Consider the following 17177-nt stretch of genomic DNA (forward strand, 5'->3'; position numbering starts at 1 on the left):
GGAATCTACACAACATATAACAAAGCTATAAAAATAAGAAAAATCTCTATAAAAACAAGATACAAAAGAGCATTTAAAAGTACAACAGCATGGATACTATGCTATCTTTTGTACAAGAAAGGGGAAATGAGAATATATATATAATATGTATCTGCTTATACCTGCAAAAATGAAGACAACTAAGATAAATTAAAAGCTAATGATAATGGAAGGGAAGGACAAGAAATCAGACTTTTGAGTACACCTTCTGAGTAAAACCTCAGTGGTTTTATCATCCATTTTTTTCTTTCCTAAATCAAATATTACTGCAATTATAAAATGTAGATTTTTCTTTTTGAACCATATTAATGTTTAATATATTCCAAAAATAAAATAAAATCAATGAGGATGAGGGGTGGGAAGTACAACTGAATACAATAGGAATACATAAATTTAATTGACTATTACATCAATAATTTTATCACAGAAAGAGAAAGAGAAAAAAGATATAAGAGAAAAAGATTTTTCTTTTTTAAGACGGAGTCTCACTCTGTCACCCAGGCTGGAGTGCAGTGGCATGGTCTCGGCTCACTGCAACCTCCGCCTCCCAGGTTCAAGTGATTCTCCTGCCTCAGCCTCCCAAGTAGCTGGGACTACAAGTGCCCGCCACCATGCCCGGCTAATTTTTATGTTTTTAGTAGAGACAGGGTTTCCATGTTGGCCAGGTTCGTTTCGAACTCCTGACCTCGTGATCCGCCTGCCTTGGCCTCCCAAAGTGCTGGGATTACAGGCGTGAGCCACTGCACCTGGCGAGAAAAAGATACTTAAGTAATTTTAGACTGCACACCCTTAGTAGCCTATATGTAAGCACACAAAAAAATTGCAAGAAATATTAAATCAAACTTAGTAGGTTTGTAGCTGGAAATACTATTGGTATTATAATTTTCATTATGCATATATTGTACAACAGAACAAATGAATGCATTTACTTATGTTGTTACCAGAGTTCTCACTGTAGAAAAAACGGAGATCCAAATATGACCTGAAAGAAGAATGTGGCCGGGCGTGGTGGCTCACGCCTGTAATCCCAGCACTTTGGGAGGCTGAGGTGGGTGGATCACAAGGTCAGGAGTTCAAGACCAGCCTGGCCAAGATGATGAAACCCCGTGTCTACTAAAAATACAAAAATTAGCTGGGCATGGTGGCAGGCACCTGTAATCCCAGCTACTCAGGAGGCGGAGGCAGAGACTTGCTTGAACCTGGGAGGTGGAGGCTGCAGTGATCCGAGATCGCACCACTGCACTCCAGCCTGGGGGACAGATCGAGACTCCACCTCAAAAATAAAAAAATAAAAATAAAGAAGAAGAATGCTATGGAATTCGACTAGAATTAGGGCTAACAATATGAAGCACTTTGGGAAGCCAAGGCAGGTGGATCACCATGTTGGCCAGGAGTTTGAGACCAGCCTGCCCAACATGGTGAAACCTCATCTCTACTAAAAATACAAGAATTAGCCAGGTGTGGTGGTGCGCACCTGTACTCCCAGTTACTCCAGAGACTGAGGCACGAGAATCATGGAACCTGGGAAGCAGAGGTTGCAGTGAGCTGAGGCAGCCTGGGGCCCAAGGCTGTGGTGAGCCATGATCACGCCACTGCACTCAAGGCTGGGCAACAGAGGAAGATCCTGTCTCCAAAAAATAAAAAAATAAAAGGGGCCAGGTGCAGTGGCTCACACCTGTAATCCCAGCACTTTGGGAGGCTGAGGCAGACAGATCATGAGGTCAGGAGTTCAAGACCAGCTGGCCAACACAGTGAAATCCCATCTCTACTAAAAATACAAAAATCAGCCAGGTGTGGTGGCATGCGCCTGTAATCCCAGCTACTCAGGAGGTTGAGGCAGGAGAACTGCTTGAACCTGGGAGGCGGAGGTTGCAGTGAACTAAGACCACCTCATTGCACTACAGCCTGGGCAACAGAGTGAACCTCCATCTCAAAAAAAAAAAAAAATTTAAAAAGGGAGTATAAGGCCAGGCGCGGTGGCTCACGCCTGTAATCCCAGCACTTTGGGAGGCCGAGGTGGCTGGATCACGGGGTGAAGAGATTGAGACCATCCTGACCAACATGGTGAGACCCCATCTCTACTAAAAATACAAAAAATTAGTTGGGCACAGTGGCGCATGCCTGTAGTCCCAGCTACTCTGGAGGCTGAGACAGGAGAATTGCTTGAACCCGGGAGGCGGAAGTTGCGGTGAGCTGAGATCACACCACTGCACTCCAGCCTGGTGACAAAGCGACACTTCATCTCAAAAAAAAAAAAAAAGGAGTATAAAAAAATCTTTACAGAAGAATGACAATATAGAAAAAATACAGAAAAAATAGAAAAATCTCCATTTTATAATCACTATAGTAATATTTGATTTGGCAAGAAGCAATCCAGATAAAACCATTAAGTAAAGATTATTATGGGACAGAATATTCACAGTTTCTATCATTCCATAGATCACTTGTTAATTACAAAAGGAAAAAGAGGCCGGGAATGGAGGCTCATGTCTGTAATCCCAACACTTTGGGAGGCCGAGGAGGGCGGATCACCTTAGGTCAGGAGTTTGAGACCAGCCTGGTCAACACGGCGAAACCCCGTCTCTACTACAATTACAAAAATTAGGCAGGCGTGGTAGCAGGCACCTGTAATTCCAGCTACTTGTGGGCCTGAGGCAGGAGAATCGCTTGAACCCAGGAGTTGGAGGTTGCAGTGAGCCAAGATTGCGCCACTGCACTTCAGCCTGGGTGACAGAGTAAGACTCCTCCTAAAAAAAAAAATGCCCTTATTCTTAGGAGATGTATAGAAGAAATTAGGGGTGAAGTGCTATGAAATCTGCAGTTAACTCTCAAATTATACAGCAAGAAAATTTATTAAAGTTAAAAAATGAATATTCTTAGATATACATATATGTGGGTGCAGGTAGAAAGGGAGGGACACACAGACACAGAAAATATGGCAAAATGGTATCAACTGGTGATCACCGAACTATTCTTGGAACTCTTTGAAAAGTTTAAAAACATTTCAAAAGTATATTATTTTTGAACTGCTCAGGAGGTTTAAATTTTTGAATTTTTAAAATAATCAATTGTGAGGAAGTCTGAGACACCACAGACTAAGAGATAAGATGAAAAATAAGGAAAGTAGAATCACAGCAATGAAAGGAATAGAGTTTCAAAATGCTGTGGTCAGTAGCTTCAATGCAAAAGAAAGTTAAATTAAGGACAAACTCAGTAAAGACAACTGGATTCAGCAACTGCGAAGTCAGTGACGACCTAGGGTACAGGAGCTTTATTGAAATAGTAGAGTTGGGCCACGGCATATGGCCCACACCTATAATCCAGCAGTTTGGGAGGCCGAGATAGGTGGATCTCTTGAGGCAAGGCATTCAAGACCAGCCTAGCCAACTTGGTGAAACCCCATCTCTACTAAAAATACAAAAATTAACCAGATACAGTGGCACACCCCTGTAATCCCAGCTACTCGGGGGCTGAGGCATGAGAACTGCTTGAACCTGGAAGGCAGAGGCTGCAGTGAGCCGAGACAGGGCCACTGCACTCCAGCCTGGGTGACAAGGCAAGACTCTGTCTAAAAACCAAAAAATAGGCCAGGCGCGGTGGCTCACGCCTGTAATCCCAGCACTTTGGGAGGCCGAGGCGGGCGGATCACAAGGTCAGGAGATCGAGACCATCCCGGCTAACACAGTAAAACCCCGTCTCTACTAAAAATACAAAAAACTAGTTGGACGTGGTGGTGGGCACCTGAGGTCCCAGCTCCTCGGGAGGCTGAGGCAGGAGAATGGCGTGAACCCGGGAGGTGGAGATTGCAGTGAGCTGAGATCATGCCACTGCACTCCAGCCTGGGCAACAAAGCGAGACTCCCTCTCATTAAAAAAAAAAAAAAAAAAAAAAAAAAAAAAGCAAGTAAACTGGATATGTGCCTTTAGAGGTGTTGTACGTTTTCAGCATTATAAATGAATAGAGATGAATGGCAATAGTTACTTTAGTCCATAGATTTTTGGTATCTTAACTAGTTTTGGATCTCTTCCACTAAAGGAATTGCCTGTTCAACGTTGTTAGGAATGTAAATACTGAAGGCAAACTGCCTGGGTTTGAATTTTGTTCTGTCCCTTGCACCCTGCTTGGGTTCAAATCCTAGCTCTGCTTATTAAGTTCTTTTAAGGGGATGATCTTTCAGCAAATGTCTTAGCTTCTGTTTGCCCAAGTAAATGGACACAATAGTTGCTACCTTGTGAAATATTCATGTAATTGACCAAGGTTTACCAAGTAGCATCAGTGTTCAGTTTCAGTCATTGGTGATTCTGCAGTTGGACTGTGATGGGGTGTTGGGGTGGGGGTGGTGTGTGTGTGTAGCATTTAATTGTATGCGGAAAGGAAAAGATACTTTTGATAACCGAGAGGCAGCTTTTCTCTGCTTTTGTGTCAAAAGGGAAGAAGGAAGTTTGGAGAGGGAAACGAATTCTGTTCAATACTAAGCTCTCTTCCTCAAAATCAGAGGTAAGTAGAATGTGTAATAATTTACAGAATTTCTTACACTTCAACAATCTGAATTTTTTTAATGTATTTTTATTTTTTCAGGTTGAGACTGAGCTAAAGTTAATCTGTGGCGACCTTCTGGATGCACTGGACAAACACCTCATTCCAGCAGCTAACACTGTTAAGTCCAAGGTTTTCTATTATGAAATGTAGGTTCTATACTAAAAATTAACCAGTGTACTTCAATAATTTTAAACACGCTCAGGAATAATTGGCTTTGTCTCTTTTTTTCTTAGATCTATTTCCTATTATTTTCCTTATTAAATATAACCAAAAATCCCACAGAAATTAACTGAGGAGCCTCTAAATATCAACAAAATTATCACTTGATTGACTAGAATTAAACAAGCAAGTGATTCCAAGAAATGGCACAAGTGTATTAATCATAAAATAAAATTTCTACATGAAACATTCAGCCAGCACTGTGAAATGTGTGGCCGTTTAGGGGAGGGGAATGAGAGAGGTCCCATGAAAGCAAAATAATATAAATAAGTAAAGCAAAAGCTAATGCATTTTTATAACAGCCTGACCATCTTTTTATTCCAACATTGACTATCCTTCTAACATTAAACAATTATTTTTAAATAAAAGTTGGAAACCTACATAGAAGAAAGTCATGATTCTAAAAAGGCCAACTTTTAATCTTACATTTTCCTTTCTAGTATAGAACCTACATTTCATAATAGAAAACCTTGGACTTGCCAGTGTTAGTTGCTGGAATGAGGTGTTTGTCCAGTGCATCCAGAAGGTCGCCACAGATTAACTTTAGCCTCAGTCTCAACCTGAAAAAATAAAAATACATTAAAAAAAATTCAGATTGTTGAAGTGTAGAAATTCTGTAAATTATTACACATTCTACTTACCTCTGATTTTGAGGAAGAGAGCTTAGTATTGAACAGAATTCGTTTCCCTCTCCAAACTTCCTTCTTCCCTTTTGACACAAAAGCAGAGAAAAGCTGCCTCTCGGTTATCAAAAGTATCTTTTCCTTTCCGCATACAATTAAATGCTACACACACACACCACCCCCACCCCAACACCCCATCACAGTCCAACTGCAGAATCACCAATGACTGAAACTGAACACTGATGCTACTTGGTAAACCTTGGTCAATTACATGAATATTTCACAAGGTAGCAACTATTGTGTCCATTTACTTGGGCAAACAGAAGCTAAGACATTTGCTGAAAGATCATCCCCTTAAAAGAACTTAATAAGCAGAGCTAGGATTTGAACCCAAGCAGGGTGCAAGGGACAGAACAAAATTCAAACCCAGGCAGTTTGCCTTCATATTTACATTCCTAACAACGTTCAACAGGCAATTCCTATAGTGGAAGAGATCCAAAACTAGTTAAGATACCAAAATTCCATGGACCAAAGTAACTATTGCAACTCATCTCTATTCTTTTATAATGCTGAAAATGTACAGCACCTCTGAATGCACATACCCAGCTTGCTTCCTTTTTTTTTTTTTCTTTTTTTGAGACAGTCTCACTTTTTCCCTCAGGCTGGAGTGCAGTGGTGCGATCTCGGCTCACTGCAAGCTCCGCCTCCCGGATTCAAGCTATTCTGGTGCCTCAGCCTCCGGAGTAGCTGGTATTACAGGCACTTGCCATCACGCCTGGCTAATTTTTGTATTTTTCTTTTTCTTTGAGACAGAGTCTTGCTCGTCGCCCAGGCTGGAGTGCAGTGGCATGATCTCTGCTCACTCCAAGCTCCGCCTCCTGGGTTCACGCCATTCTCCTGCCTCAGCCTCCCGAGTAGCTGGGACTACAGGCGCCCGCCACCACGCCTGACTAATTTTTTATATTTTTTCTTGGAGATGGGTTTTCACCACGTTAACCAGTATGGTCTGGATCTCCTGACCTCGTGATCCGCCCACCTCGGCCTCTCAAAGTGCTGGGATTACAGGGGTGAGCCACCGCGCCTGGCCCCTGATTTTTGTATTTTTCTTAGTAGAGACGGAGTTTCACCGTGTTGGCCAGGCTGGTTTCAAACTCCTGAACTCAGGTGATCCGGCTGCCTCAGCCTCCCAAAGTGCTGGGATTACAGGCATGAGCCACCATGCCCGAACTTATCACAGTTTTTTTTTTTTTTTAAAGACGGAGTTGGCTGGGCGCGGTGGCTCACGCTTGTAATCCCAGCACTTTTGGGAGGCGAGGCGGTGGATCACGAGGTCAGGAGATCGAGACCATCCTGGCTAACAAGTTGAAACCCCGTCTCTACTAAAAATACAAAAAATTAGCCGGGCTTGGTGGTGGGCACCTGTAATCCCAGCTACTCAGGAGGCTGAGGCAGGAGAATGGCGTGAACCCGGGAGGCGGAGCTTGCAGTGAGCCGAGATCGCGCCACTGCACTCCAGCCTGGGCGACAGAGCGAGACTCCGTCTCAAAAAAAAAAAAAAAAAAAGAGAGACGGAGTCTCACTCTGTCTCCCCAGCTGAAGTGCGGTGGTGCGATCTTGGCTCACTGCAACCTCCGCCTCCCGGGTTCAAGCAATTCTTTTGCCTCAGCCTCCTGAGTAGCTGGGCTACATGTGCACGCCACCATGCCTGACTAATTTTTTTGTATTTTAGTAGAGACGGGGTTTTACTGTGTTACCCAGGCTGGTCTTGAACTCCTTAGCTCAGGCAATGCGCCCGCCTCAGTCTCCCAAAGTGCTAGGATTATAGGCATGAGCCACCGCGCCTGGCCTATCACAACGTTTTAAAAGTGAAAAGTTATGTACATATAAATATTCCTTACATTTGTATCTACATTATTAAAAACCATGACCCAGCTGAAGTATAAATGGGGGAACAGTTTAACACACATCAGTAAGACTGAAACTTGTTTATGCTAAGAGAGAAAATATAAAATGATGTGTGCTAGGAGAATAACTGTTAAAAACATGCCCATTGGCCTGGTGTGGTGGCTCTTGCCCTGTAATCCCAGCACTTTGGGAGGCAGAGGCAGGTGGATCACCTGAGTTCAAGTGATCAAGACCATCCTGGCCAACACGGTGAAACTGCATCTCTACTAAAAATAGAAAAATTAGCCCGGCTTGGTGGTGGGTGCCTGTAGTCCCAGCTACTCAGGAGGCTGAGGCAGGAGAATCTCTCGAACCTGGCAGGTGGAGGTTGCAGTAAGGTGAGATGGTGCCACTGCACTCCAGCCTGGGCAACAGAGAGACACTCCATCTCGAAAAAAAAAAAAAAAAGAAAAGAAAAAAAAAGAATTCTATTACCCAGATCAACAAACTAACTTTGTGCCAACTGCCTTAATGAAGATAAAATAAATGAAATAAACTACTAAATTTAGTGCAAAGGAGCAGAGCAGACAATCTATTAATTTGGTAATTTTGTTAAGAATAATGATAGCTAATATTCATGGAGAGCTTGTTATGAGCCACGTCCTATCCTAAATATCCTACTTGTTTTAACTTCATCCTCGCAACAAATCTATGAGATTGATTCTAAAATTCTCTTCACTTAGAAACAACTGGGGCCTAGAGAGGAGATTTCTCTGTGCCATATGATGCCGACTGGCAGCATTTTGCCCCCAGTAGTTTCTTTCAAAATTGGGGTCAATCCTCTCAAACCCCTTTGCTGCTTTATCAACTAAGTTTATACACTCTTCTGAATCGTTTGTTGTCATTTCAACAACGTTTACAGCATCCTCACCAGTAGAATCCATCTCAAGAAACCACTTTCTTTGCTCATCTGTTAAAATCAACTCCTCACCTGTTCACGTTTTCTCATGAGATTGTCGCAATTTGGCCACATCTTCAGGCTCCACTTCTAATTCTAGTTCTCTTGCGAGTTCTGCCACATCTGCCGTTACTTTCTCCACTGAAGGCTTGAACCCCTCAAAGTCATCCAGGGTGGTTAGAATCAATTTCTTCCAAACTCCTGTTAATGTTGGTATTCTGACCTCCTCATGAATGTTCTTAATGGTATCTAGAATGGTGACTCCTTTCCACAACGCTTTCCATTTACTTTGCACAGATCCATCAGAAGAATCACTATCTATGACAGCTTTAGCCTTACAAAATGTATTTCTTAACTAATAAGACTTGAAAGGTCAAAATCACTCCTTGAACCACGGGCTTCACAATGCATGTTGTGTTGGCAGGTGTGAAAACAACATTCCTCTCCTTGTACATCTCCATCAGAGCTCTTTAGTAACCAGGTGCGTTGTCAAAAAGAAATAATATTTTGAAAGAATTCTTTTTTTTCTGAGCAGTAGGTCTCCACAGTGGGCTTCAAATATTCAGCAAATCATGCTGTAAACAGATGTCTTCCAGGCTTTGTTGTTAAATGTACAGAGCACAGGCAGAGTAGATTGAACATAATTCTTAAGGGCTCTAGCATTTCTGGGATGGTAAACAAACAACGGCTTCAATTTAAAGTCACCAGCTATGTTAGTCCCTAAGAAAACGGTAAGCTGTCCTTTGAAGCTTTGAAGCCAGGCACTGACTTCTCGTTTCTAGGAGGAAAGTCTTAAATGGCTTTTTCCACCAGAAGGTGGAGGTTGCAGTGAGCTGTGAGTATGCCACTGCACTCCAGCCTGGGTGACAGAGACAGACCCTGTCGTAAAAAAAAAAAAAAAGACACATACACAGCATTGATTAAATTCACCCTCTTATATCACTGAGGTTGTAAACAATTACAATAGCAACATCGAAGATCGCTGATCACTATAACAGATATGATAATAATGAAAACATCTAAAATACTGTTACCGAAATGTAACACAGAGGCACAAAGTGAGCATATGCTGTTAGAAAAACAGCACCGCAAGACTTGCTTGACACAGGGTTGCCACCAACCTTCAGTTTGTAAAAAATATTATCTTCAAAGTGCAATAAAGCAAACACAATAAAATTTGGTAGGCCCGTACGTGAGATTTCTTTGTATTATTTCTTTTTGTTTTTCTTTGTAGAGATGGGGTCTCACTGTCACCCAGGCTGGAGTGCAGTGGCACCATCACAGCTCACTACATCTTTGAACTCCTGGGCTTCAAGGGATCCTCCTGCCTCAGCCTCCCAGGTAACTGGAATCACAGGCATAAGCCACCACATCCGGCCTCTCTGTATTATTTCTTACAACTGCATGCAAATCTATAATTAACTCAAAACAAAAAGTTAAACATTTATTAAGTGTTGACCAATGTACCAAATGACAATAACAAAAACCCAGTTCCAATTTAGATTAAATATAAAGCTACATACCTTAAGTAGTATACAACTGTGAAGCAGCATTTAAAAAATCAGATAACCATGTAGAAATACATTTCTATCTAAATAAACTCAAGGCATCAGACTAGAAAGAAATGTAAAATTACAAAGCCAAGCATTTCACACAAATCGTCAGAAAGCCAGCCAGGTACACTTCGTCATTTCCACTAACTACTTTCTATAAGATCTGAGGATACAATAGCATTTCTCTTGTATCTGTTCTCAACCACAGAGGTCAGAACTAAACTAGCTAATAAACTAGTCTAACTACTATACTTTAGTTAGAAAATAAACTCATTATAATTTGTACTCAAAGACAATGTTCCTGAGGAATTGGAGTTGAGATGGACGCTAAGGAACAACTTCCTATGTCATTACATATAAAGAAAATTATTTGAAGTTGTTTGTGGCACATGGATAGAATCCTTGTTCTATGTAATGAGTGCTGGCTTAAAAGGTATGCTTTCCGAAAATGACATTTTCACCAATTTAAATTATGTTTTACATGTAATAAAACTATTTTCTATTTACATGAATCAAATAGTCTCGTAAAGCAAACACTTATGCCTCCATTTATTTCCCACTTTTTGCACAAAATTGGATTTTAATAGAATAGGTTTTCTTAAAAGGATAAATGCTCACTGAAATTGGTCATTTTATATATTTGAGATTGACAACATATCCTCATATTATGGTAATTTTATAGCAATATTGTCAAAGAAAACAGTGTTTTCTGGATTCACTTGAAAATGAAACCAAACTAAAGAAAACAAAAATTACAATCCCAAATATGCTACCCTATAGAAGAAAGGGTTTTTCTTCCCCTTAAGTCCCCTTATACATTAGTCATCTTTCTTTTATTAAAAGTCTTAAAATATCCTCTAAAGCAGATTTCAAAATACAACATTCATGAGTCCTCAGGAGTCCTGCTCACAGAAGGGATCTTTAACTTACAGGAAGACGATGCTGACACTAGCTTAACCACGCATTTAGCACACCACAGTTACAGTGAATCACACAGGAATTCCACACACATTCCCTACCCACTGTCAGCCTTAGTTTACATAGTGACATCAACAGAGAAAAGCCAGTGGTTCCTAAATGTCTTCTCAAATTGCCCAGTCTCCAGGTCCTTGCTCATTTGGCTAAAACTGAATAAACAAACACCATTCATTAAAACGCATCCTGGCCAGTGTGGGCACAACAGAGTGACTCCATACCGATGGCATCATCTGCTTAAAATTAAATTTAAACTTATTTTCCTTTGCGGTACAAAATATATCATCAAATGGAGTTATCCTTCATATGTAAGTACTTGATAACAGCCCTGAGGTGTTCTATAAAGTCATCTAGAGCCTATAATTAAGAAACAAATTTCTGTTTGTCTCAAGACCAATGTAAACTAGCTGAAAACAATAAGCTACATTTCATCACCAGTTATCATGCTGAGGAATCACTAAAACCATATCTAAATAATTCTCTTTTTAAAAAATAACTCATTTCCCCTCACACACACACTGCAAATAGCACACATTTCAAGAATGAATGTGATTTCAAGCATATATCTTAAAGCAATTTAAACCAACAAAATGTAAGAACTTGGCAAAATCACTTAGATAATATCTAATTAGAATCCTCTTTTAAAACGACAGGAAAGTAAGTAAATAATAAGCAAATAAATAAGAAAGCAAGTAAATGAGAAAACAAATAAGCACGTATGTAATTAATAAGTAAAAATTTAAAAATCAATCCTTTTGCAAGCTGCAATAATTAATGAGGTTGTCACTAACCAATCAGACCATTTACATCAAGCACTGTGGTGAGACAGTCTTTCAGTTAGTATAAGAGTAAACAGAAATGGCGAAAAACTAATTCTTCACAATACTAGGATTTAGTTAAATTTAATTCATTTTATAGGTGGGTAACTATCCATAGACCTTGAAGTTCTGAAAATACAGAGTTAAAGTAAGGGAAAGCTTTCTGGAATCAATCATATTCTAGTTATTGCTTAGTTGACTCATTGTGACATGCTTCCAACCTAGGCATCAAACAAGACGCTTTAGAATACACCTCAAATCGGACTCAGTCTGGTCAGCTCCTTGCGCTCTGCGGCCGTGGCAGCAGCAGCAGCAGACATCGGCGGCAGGGCTGCCAGGAGCAGTTCCACCGGGTTTCACTGTCCCAGACTTCCTTTGGGGCACTCCAGCAAACCAAGGTGGAGTATGAATGGAAATCTGATAAGCAAGGGCTTCAGCAAATCCTGCAGCTATTGAAGGAGTCCCAGTTCCCAGACACCACCATCCAGAGAACTGTGCAACAATTCTAGAAACTGGAACAACTTAATCAATATCCAGACTTTAGCAACTACTTGATTTTTGTTCTTACAAAATTAAAATCTGAAGATGAACCCACAAGATCATTGCATGGTCTCATCTTGAAGAATAATGTGAAAGCACATTTTCAGAACTTCCCAAATGGTGCAACAGGCTTCATTAAAAGTGAATGTTTAAATAATATTGGTGACTCCTCTCCTCTGATTAGAGCCACTGTTGGTATTTTGATCACAACTATAGCCTCCAAGGGAGAATTGCAGAATTGGCCTGACCTCTTACCAAAACTCTGTAGCCTGTTGGATTCTGAAGATTACAACACCTGTGAGGGAGCATTTGGCGCCCTTCAGAAGATTTGTGAAGATTCTGCTGAGATTTTAGATAGTGATGTTTTAGATCGTCCTCTCAACAGCAGGATTCCCAAATTTTTACAGTTCTTCAAGAACAGTAGTCCAAAAATAAGGTCTCACGCTGTTGTATATGTCAATCAGTTTATCATCAGGACTCAAGCTCTGATGTTGCACATTGATTCTTTTATTGAGAAATCTCTTTGCATTGACTGGTGAGCCAGAGGTATGGAAAAATGTGTGTGCCGAGCACTTGTGATGTAGTTCGAAGTTTGAATGGATCGCCTGCTCCCTCACATGCGTCATATAGTTGAGTATATGCTACAGAGGACTCAAGATCAAGATGAAAATGTGGCTTTAGAAGCCTGTGAATTTTGGCTAACTTTAGCTGAACAGCCAGTATGCAAAGATGTATTCATAAGGCATCTTCCCAGGTTGATTCCTGTGTTAGTGAATGGCATGAAGTACTCAGATATAGATATTATCCTACCTAAGGGTGATGTTGAAGAAGATGAAATGATTCCTGATAGTGAACGGGATATATGGCCACATTTTCACCGATCAAGGACAGTGGCTCAGCAGCATGATGCAGATGGAATTGAAGAGGAAGATGATGATGATGATGATAATGAAATTGATGATGATGATACAATTTCTGACTGGAATCTAAGGAAGTGTTCTGTTGCTGCCCTAGATGTTCTTGCAAATGTGCATCATGATGAACTGCTGCCATATATATTGCCCCTTTTGAAAGAATTACTTTTTCATCATGAATGGGTTGTTAAAGAATCAGGCATCTTGGGTTTAGGAACAATTGCTGAAGGTTGCATGCAGGGCATGATTCCATACTTGCCTGAGCTTATTCCTCACCTTATTCAGTGCCTCTCTGATAAAAAGGCTCTTGTCCATTCCATAACGTGCTGGACTCTTAGCCGCTATGCACAGTGGGTAGTCAGCCAGCCACCAGACACGTACCTGAAGCCATTAACGACAGGATTGCTAAAGCGCATCCTGGATAGCAACAAGAGAGTACCAGAAGCTGCCTGCAGTGCCTTTGCTACCCTAGAAGAGGAGGCTTGTACAGAACTTGTTCCTTACCTTGCTTATATACTTGATACCCTGGTCTTTGCATTTAGTAAATACCAACATAAGAACCTGCTCATTCTTTACGATGCCAGAGGAACATCAGCAGATTCAGTAGGACATCATTTAAACAAACCAGAATATATTCAAATGCTAATGCCTCCACTGATCCAGAAATGGAACATGTTAAAGGATGAAGATAAAGATCTTTTCCCTTTACCTGAGTGTCCATCTTCAGTTGCCACAGTGCTGCAGTCTGGCTTCCTTCCATACTGTGAAGCTGTGTATCAGCATTGTGTAAACCTAGTACAGAAGACTCTTGCACAAGCCATGCTAAGCAATGCTCAACCAGATCAATATGAAGCTCCAGATAAAGATTTTATGATAGTGGCTCTTGATTTACTGAGTGGCCTGGCTGAAGGACTTGGAGGCAACATTGAACAGCTGGTAGCCCGAAGTAACATCCTAACACTAACATATCAGTGCACGCAGGCTAAAATGCCGGAAGTTCGACAGAGTTCTTTTGCCCTGTTAAGTGACCTCACAAAAGCTTGCTTTCAGCATGTTAAGCCTTGTGTAGCTGATTTCATGCCAATATTGGGAATCAACCTAACTCCAGAATTCATTTCAGTCTGCAACAATGACACATGAGCAACTGGAGAAATCTCCATTCAAATGGGTATAGAGATGCAGCCTTATATTCCTATGGTGTTGCACCAGCTTGTAGAAATCATTAATGGACCCAACACACCAAAGACGTTGTTAAAGAATTCAGCAATAGCAATTGGTCGTCTTGGTTATGTTTGTCCTCAAGAGGTGGCCCCCATGCTACAGCAGTTTACAAGACCCTGGTGCACCTCTCTGAGAAACATAAGAGACAATAAGGAAAATGATTCATCATTCCATGGAATTTGCACCATGATCAGTGTGAATCCCAATGGCATAATCCAAGATTTTATATTTTTTTGTGATGTTGTTGCATCATGGATTAACCCAAAAGATTATCTCAGAGACATGTTCTGTAAGATCCTTCATGGATTTAAAAATCAAATTGGCGATGAAAATGGGAGGCATTTCTCTGACCAGTTTCCTCTTCCCTTAAAAGAGCATCTTGCAGCTTTTATGGTGTTTAATGTAATACCCTTAAGCTGCAGTCCCAAAATTACGGGTCCTTCAGTCTTGGAGACTATGAGGGAGCCTCTGCACCCAGGGAAAATGCTACCCTTTATGGGGGGATGGGTAAACCAGTAGGGAATACAGTACAATCCCAACCCTACTGGGAGGGGCAGGAGGGAGGTGTTGCCATCACTGTATTAAGTTGATGCTGGGAAACGTTTTAACATCTGGAGGCTTTGTGGGTGGAAATATGTCTCCAGTTACAACTCCACAGTGGATGTGAAGAGGGGGAAAAAAAAGAAGAAAAAGAAAGAAAGTGTGGCTGGGCGCAGTGGCTCATACCTATAATCCTAGCACTTTGGGAGGCTAAGGCAGGTGGATCAATTCAGGTCAGGAGTTTGAGACCGGCCTGACCAACATGATGAAAAAAATACATCTCTATTGAAAAAATACACGCACACACACACAAAATCTAGGCATGGTGGAGGGCACCTGTAATCCCAGCTACTTGGGAGGCTTAGGTGGGAGGATCACTTGAACCTGGGAGGTGAAGGTTACAGTCAGTTGAGATCATGCCATGGCACTCCAGCCTGGGCAACAGAGCAAGACTCCTGTCTAAAAAAAAAAATTAAAAAAAAAGAAAGGAAAAAAAGGGATGGGGGGAATGCTTCATTAATGCAGATTGTTTAAATACATTGTGATTAATCCCTACAACCAAACTCTAAAGATCTATCTTAAAGAACAAGGCACCTCTCTGTGTACTGAAATGTACTGCATGTACATTTGTACTGAAATACAAGCATAAGCAAGTATGTGCTCTCTATGTATGTGGAAAGAGTCCGTAATGCGTTAAGAGGAGAAGTGTGCATTAAAGGAGGTATTTCCCATTTTGGAGGCAGGGAGGAAAATATGGTGTGCATGTGTGTGAGAGAGAGTGCATTAGAATATGCGCAGAAAACACATCTGCGAAAGCATAGCACAAATGCTTACTAATGGAGAGCAGGTGTGCTGGCCAGCTTCTACTCTGTCGTGTGTTTCCATTGTGTTCGACTTACTGTTAATGACCTCATGTGACTTTTGTAATCCTAGAGAGGGGACAGCATGTGTGAAGGTCTGAAGCAATAGAATGCATTTGGGAAAATACTAAAATTGGCCCAAAAAGGAAAAAAGGATGGCAGGAAGAGATGAGAGTGGAGAGGAAGGTGGCAGGCAGATGGCCCAGGGTAGCCCACACTCTACCAAGGAGTGTGGGGTTCATCCCGGTGCAGCAGGCTTTCTTTGTCCTCACTGGCAGCTCCTCTCAGTCTCTGAGGCTGCCTCCTCATCTTCTGCCCACATCTGACTGTGGGAGTTTCTAATCTAATCCCTTAGGAGGCCATCAACTTTACTTAGGGCTGAAGAATGTCTCATTCACTCAATAAATATTTACAAGCCCAGCACAGTGGCTCACGCCTGTAATCCTAGCACTTTGGAGGCCAAGGCAGGAAGATCACTTGCATCTAGGAGTTGGAGAGCAGCCTGGGCAACATAGAAAGACCCCATCTCTACAAAAAATAAGAAATTAGTCGGGCCTGGTGCTGTGCACCCGTGGTCCCAGCTACTTGGGAGGCTGAGGTGGGAGGATCCCTTGAGCCTGGGAAGTCAAGGCTTCAGTGAGCTGAGATCTTGCCACTGCACTCCAATTTGGGCAACAAGCAAGACCTTGTCAAAAAAAAAAAAAGAAGGAAGGAAGGAAAGAGAAGAAAGAGAGAAAGAAAAGGAGAGGAGAGGAGAAGAGAGGAGAGGAGAGGAGAGCAGAGGAGAAAGAAAATATTCATAAAGAGAAACTGGGATCCCACAGGCTCAGTCCTGATGAGGGTGGTCCTGCTTCCTCATCTCTTCTCTGTCTACACTGTCTCCTGTGACACCATCCATGTTCCTGGCTATATAAAGCATCTTCATGTGCCTCTCCCATGTCCTTTCTCCTGCTTGGTCTCCCTCTAAGCACAGACTTGGGAATATAACTGCCTCCTTGGCACTTTCATCTGATAGGCATCTCACATCAAAAACTCAAATCTGGCTTATAGCCACCCACCAACCTGCTCCTGTTTTAATCTTCATCTCAGTAAACAGTGCTACCATCCACCCAGTTGCCCAGGCCAGACACCTAAGAGTCTTCTTTTTTTAATTAATTTATTTATTTGAGACAAAGTATTGCTCTGTCGTCCAGGCTGGAGTGCAGTAGCACAATCTTATCTCACTGCAACCTCGGCCTCCTGGGTTCAAGCAATTCTCATGCCTCACCTCTGGAGTAGCTGGGATTATAGGCGTGTGCCACCATGCCTGGCTAATTTTTGAATTTTTAGTAGAGATGGGGTTTGCCATGTTGGCCATGGGTGGTCTCAAATTCCTGGCCTCAAGAGATCTGCCCACCTCAGGTTCCCAAAGTGCTAGGATTACAGGTGTGAGCCACCGTATCCAGTCTATTTTCACTCTCTTAATGATGTCTTTGAAAGTGCAAAAGCTTTGAA

The 17177-nt window shown here is 41.7% G+C and overlaps 1 pseudogene; it reads left to right on the forward strand.

The window, feature by feature from the left end:
• Positions 1-7343: 7343 nt before the first annotated feature.
• LOC100449417 (transportin-1-like) lies at positions 7344-14813 on the forward strand (annotated as a pseudogene).
• Positions 14814-17177: the final 2364 nt, after the last annotated feature.

The sequence above is a fragment of the Pongo abelii genome, chromosome 19, assembly GCF_028885655.2.
Source record: "Pongo abelii isolate AG06213 chromosome 19, NHGRI_mPonAbe1-v2.0_pri, whole genome shotgun sequence".
NCBI lineage: Eukaryota > Metazoa > Chordata > Mammalia > Primates > Hominidae > Pongo > Pongo abelii.